The following is a 6,018-nucleotide window of genomic DNA, read 5'->3' as shown; positions in this document are numbered from 1 at the left end:
ATTCATTTCAATTTATTCGATGAATTAATTACAAAACCACAAACAAGTTACAAAACTTGTAATTCATTTTATTTGCTTTACAGCCCTATTTATTATGTTTATTATTCTTATTATTAACAAGGTCAAACTTCAATTAAAATCTAACTATCAGTGCATAAATGGAAAAATAAATGAAATGTGCATTAACAAACGCTGCTGGCTGATGTCTTCATCTTTGTATATTGACGCTCATCACAGAAAAGGTTGCCGACCCCTGTTCTAGAGTGACTGCAATGACGTGTAAGATTAGGGTCGCAGGACTCCGACACCTTACATCCTTTGGTTATTTTATGGTAGCCTTGCTAAACAAGCCAATGTTACTTGTACTGTTTGAAGGTAACTTTTTGAGTTTATGATGGCAGGAAGAGGCAACCTTTCAATATGTTGGGCAGATTATATTCTAATGAATGTGAACACAATGTGCAGATGTATTTTACAATGACTGAGTGTAATTAGTCTATAGAACCACCAGAAATTACACATTGTACCAATACACACAAACAAAATGTAATTGTGAATTTAGGGGGAGTTGGCAGCTGATAAAACTTCTTTAACAGTTTATCCATCCATTCAGTATTTTTGTGTAGCGTCTCCACATGCAAGATTGTTTGACCATACTAATACATAACGGCTGTAAAAAGTTATGTAAACATAATTTTGTTGTCCGCAAATAATTCCAAATGCTATATCAGCAAGTTATTTTTATTTATTTACATCAGTTGTGTGTGGGGAGCCAACAGGAAGTCAGACAGCTCTGGCAAAGGAAGTCTCTACCAGGCATGCTCTCACCTTGGTCAGTGGGAGAGGGACTCTAAAGCTGTTTTCACATACAACGCAAATTTAATCCTTGCAACGCTTTCCTCGCGCGGGTTTTATCGCTGGACAACTGTTGAGTGTTCACACACAACACGATAAGCAACCCGCGAATACTACAGCTGTATGAACCTAAAGTAAACATTTTGCTGTGATTTAATTGCAATAAACGGATCAAACTGATGCCGAAATAATGACAATATGATGCAGATTTGTTAGACGTGAATTCATGCTTTGTCAGGCCTGTCAGCAAGTCAGCAGGACAATAGCCTTTTAAATGTTTGTTTTCTGAATGGCGTTTGGATAGATCAGGCCTGTGCTATGTTAACTTGTTCATAGTTAAGTACACCGATAGCTCATATAAAGTTACAGACACATATTTTCTGAACTCACCAGATAGTTCAATTTCCTTGCTTTCCAATCAATGTCCATTTTTGTCTGGTTTTTATATAAATATGAAGTAGTAGTCCAACAGAGCTCAACAGTGGAACCGAATGTGTCTTGTACTTTAGCAGCTGAAAAATGTGAACTCGAGCGAACCAGCGAATATCGCAACAAACGCACCTTCCGCACCACCCCGAATTCGCAGGAATTCGCATCTTTGCTTTGACTTTGTATGTAATCAAGCTGCCCGAAACGCTGGAATAGCTTTCAGTGTAAACAGTATAGATATTTCAAGTTAAATTTATTCAAATATTTATTCAGTCAACTGTACACTGATATACCAGCTTCTGTTGTGTATTAGACAAGCTTGTGTACTTGTACTAAAATACTGTCTAGCTGCTGGTTTCTACCCATGTTTGACTTGACAGATCTTCTAGCATTTAATTGTCACTTCAGTACAATTAAACACAGTACAATGTAATATTAAAACTGGTGTGTGTTTTTTATAGAGCAGGGCAGCTCTAACCAACACCTCCAATCTCGTCTCATTGATGAGTCTTCAGGCTGCCTGACTCCAGTTAGCTTCTGGAGATGATTTTAAATTCAATGTATCTCAAGCATGTTGACGAGTAAATTCGGTAACACTTTATTTGAAGGGATGTGCATAAAACTGATATCACTGTCATAAACATGACATGACATAGGTATATGATTGTTAGACTGTCATAATTTACCAAATAACACACTTTTAATGCAAAGTTGACATTGTTTGAAAAACAACTTGACATTAACCAAGACAACACTAATATTTCCCTTGACCTCAATGGAACAATTTGGACTAGTCAGAAGGATGTCATTAAATGTTATTACACTGACAAATGCTTTTATATCACTGTCATTAATATTCCCCTTGACCTCAAATACAGTGTAACAAGTTGGACTTGTCAGAAAGATGTGATTAAGTGTCATTACACTGTCAAATGCTTACAAAATACCCAAACAAAAGCAATTGACAAGTCAAGAGATACTTTATTGCATTTGCAATTTTTCTCAATACTCTTTATTAGCATTTTCCAAAAACAACAATTTTCAGTGCATTTGTGATTTGTGTATAGAACAAAAGAATGCTAAAGAAAAAAGGGACAATGAAGCATGTATAAAATTAGGACACCCGCATATATTCACTCAGACAAAAATATTATTGTATAGAACAGATAGATACTACAAAATTAACATGGTCTTCATTACTTATTATATAACAAGAAAGACTGCGTTAGTGCCACAGTCCAGTCAGCGAGGAAGTCGCTGGTGCAAAACAAAAATGAGAATGACAGTGGAATCAGCCTGTGGTGCAGAGAACCCCCGATAGTGTCCCAAAAATGTTTGACCAGTAACTCTGGAGAGAAGGGCACAACCAAAACATATGAATAAAGGAGGCGGGTGCCAGTTTACATCTTTCACAAACAGGATCAATGTCGGGATATATTTTAGAGTTTTGTCCAGTAAGTGCAGTGTATTAATTTACACTGGATCAGGCCATGCTTGGCACACAGAGATGAGGAGTGTACGCTAAGAAAAATATGCTCCCAGAGGTCCTTCTTCACCTATGTCTTCTTCCCATTGTGCTTTGATAGCTGAAATGTGGCTACTCCAAAAAGAAAAGATTTTATCATAGCCATGTGAGATGGCACCTTTTGATATCGGGGTGGCAATAGCAACATATCAATAGCTGGGGTTGCTGGTTGGGAAGGAAAAAGGGAGCTAATAGTCTTTACAAAGCTACGGATTTGTAAATACGTAAAAATGTGACTCTTGGGAACCTCATATTTAGACATAATCTGGGGAAAGGAGGCAAAGATGCCCTCATTGTCATTAAAAGATTTTATGCCATGATTAGACCATAGGGTGAATGCTCCATCTCTCAGCGAGGGCTTGAAAATGTGATCTTTACTTACGGGGGCCTGCATTGAAAAGGAGTTGAGCCCATAATGGCGTATAAACTGGTTCCACATCTTGAGAGTAGTCTTAACTAGGATATTTTAGTAGTAGTATTTAGTATTTCAGTATTCTGTGCAGATTGAACTATTAGATGTGTAAACCAGAGCTGCCAGTGAGCATGTTGAACAAGAGGCTGACTCTAATCTCAACCACGCTGGGGCATTGTTTAAAGCACGTAGCCAGTAGTGGAGTATACGGGGGTTGTTTGCCCAATAGTAATAGTTCAAATTAGGTAAGGCCATTCCCCCCTGCACTTTTGGCCTCTGAAGAAATATATTACGGAGTCTCTGGGTCCTGTTGTTCCAGATAAACGCCGAAATAGCCCTTTCAAGTTTCCTGAAGAACAATTTTGGAATAAAGATTGGGATACATTTAAATAGTAAAGAAAATTTCGGTAAAATGTTCATCTTTACTGAGTTTATTCGGCCAGCCACGGATAAGGGAAGAAACCACCACCTCTCAAAGTCTTCCCGTGTTCTAGTACAGAAAATATTTTAACATTTTTTTGTCACTTGGACCCCGAGATATGTAAATTTGTCGTGGACTACCTTGAACGGGATTGTTTGCGAGAATAGTACGCTCTGGGTAAAATTTTGCTTGTAAATGGAAATTGAACCAAATCAGTTAAGGAGCGAGAGTGCAGTTGGGATAGAAGTATTAGGCCTGGAAATATAAAGGAGCAAATCATCCGCATAAAGTGATACTCTCTGCTCAAGGCCGGCCCTAGTCACCCCGGGAATATTAGGCTTAGATCGAAGCGCTATAGCGAGGGGCTCAATAGCAACAGCAAAGAGCAAAGGGGACAGTGGGAATCCCTGCCTAGTGCCTCTAAAAAGGGGGAAATAGTTTGAATGATCATTATTGGTTCGGACTGACGCAAGTGGAGAGGAATACAACAGGCTAATCCGTGCAATATTTTTCTCACCAAGGCCAAACTTCCCTACGATACAAAAAGATAGCCCAACTCCACTCTGTCAAAAGCCTTCTCGGCATCCAAATTCACACTCAGTGGAGTTTGATGGGTTGTACATAACATGAAATAGGCATCTAACATTCGAAAAAGCATTCCTATTCTTAAGAAATCCAGTCTGGTCAGGGGAGATTATAGATGGTAAAACTGTTTCCACACTTGTGGCCAGTAACTTGGCGAAAATTTTGTAGTCCACATTCAGCAATGAAATTGGTCGGTAGGATCCACAAGAAAGGGGGTCTTTATTCTTTTTTAATATTAATGAAATAGAGGCCTGTGACATGGTCTGGGGAAGAGAGGCAGTATTGTAACTCAATAGGATACCCGTCCGGGCCCGTCCGTCGTTTAGAGCACTGCATTTTACCCGCCGCTTGTCGGATTTCTTCTAGTGTTATAGGCTCCTCCAGCTGAAGGTTGGAGGTGGGGTCAATACTAGGGACCATAAGGCAGCTGAAAAAAGAATCAAAATCTGAGGGGTCAGTTGACTGTTCAGACACATACAAAGACACATAAAAGCGCTTAAATTCATCATTAATTAGCTTAGGATCAGTCGTTACCCCAGTGGGAGTCTGAATTTGGGTGATCTGATGTGTTGAACAAGTCTGACGTAGTTGGTGAGAAAGCAATTTATTTGGTTTGTCTCTGTATTCACAGTGGGCATACCGTGACTTCAGTAACATGTCCTCAGTCCTCTTTTTCGTTGTTTCCTCTCATAGCTCGTGTATGACATAATTTGTCCCCTAATATAGACTTTAAAGGTATCCCAGAGAAGAGATGGTGAGACATTGGTTTCATTTGTTTCTATAAAGAGCTCGATCTTACATTCAGAAGCCAGATAAATTTGTTATCGGACAGCAAACGTGTTCTAAAGCGCCATGGAGCCTGGGAATTCAGCCCCCCTCCTACTGCAAGATCTAAGGTCAGGGGAGTTTGGTCGGATATGACGGAGTTATAAGAACATGAACGAACTAAGGGTATAAGTCTATTGTCTAAAAATAAATAGTAAATGCGGGTGTAAGTATGGTGAACCGGTGAGAAGAACAAATATTCTCTACCTGTGGAGTTAAAGAAGTGCCAGAAGTCGGTGACAGAGAATTCTTGAAGAATGTTTCTAATAATTTTGGAAGATTTTGATGGAGTAGTAGGTTTAGAGGAAGACCGATCTAGCGGGCCCAACCAACAATTAAAATCACCCCCGAGCACAAGTAGATGTGAAGACATATCAGGGATTCTAGCAAACAGATTACGAAAAAAGTTTGCATCATTCCAATTCGGGGCATATATATTAGTGAGGATCAACTTGGTACTATGAATGTGTCCTGTGACAATAGCATATCTACCATTGGAAGAGACAAAAGGTACGGATTTGTGAATCAGAATGGCGACCCTCTGGCTTTGCAATGAAGAGTGGAATGATAAAGTTGACCAACCCAACAAGAAAGAAGGATGAAAGGAGTGTGACACTTTAAGCATTAGAAGACCGGTTGTAGTAAACCTGAAAACAAACAAGAACAGATAAGCAAACAAGCAAACTGATGAACATTTACCCACCCACTGAAGCATCTTCCCAAACAAGATTACCATTACAAGCCCCTGTGTTACGGGGTGTGGTGTGTGGACAGAGAGGACCCAAATGCAGCATTCAGAGGGAAGGAGGTTTATTGGGGGAAAAAAGGGTGAGAGGGACTGGAGTGGAGGGAGAGGAGGACGTCAGGGAAGTACTGGCACGGGGAACCAAGGAGACAGGGGGCCAGGGAGCCGGGGAACACAGGGGCCAAGGAAGCGAGGAGAGGCACGGGAACAGGGAGGACGCC

This window comes from Micropterus salmoides, unplaced genomic scaffold (genome assembly GCF_014851395.1).
Source record: "Micropterus salmoides isolate LMB-PRFRI ecotype aquatic unplaced genomic scaffold, ASM1485139v1 Ms_hic_scaffold_11, whole genome shotgun sequence".
Lineage (NCBI taxonomy): Eukaryota > Metazoa > Chordata > Actinopteri > Centrarchiformes > Centrarchidae > Micropterus > Micropterus salmoides.
The sequence above is the reverse complement of the archived record's forward strand: the minus strand, read 5'-3'. Positions refer to the sequence as shown.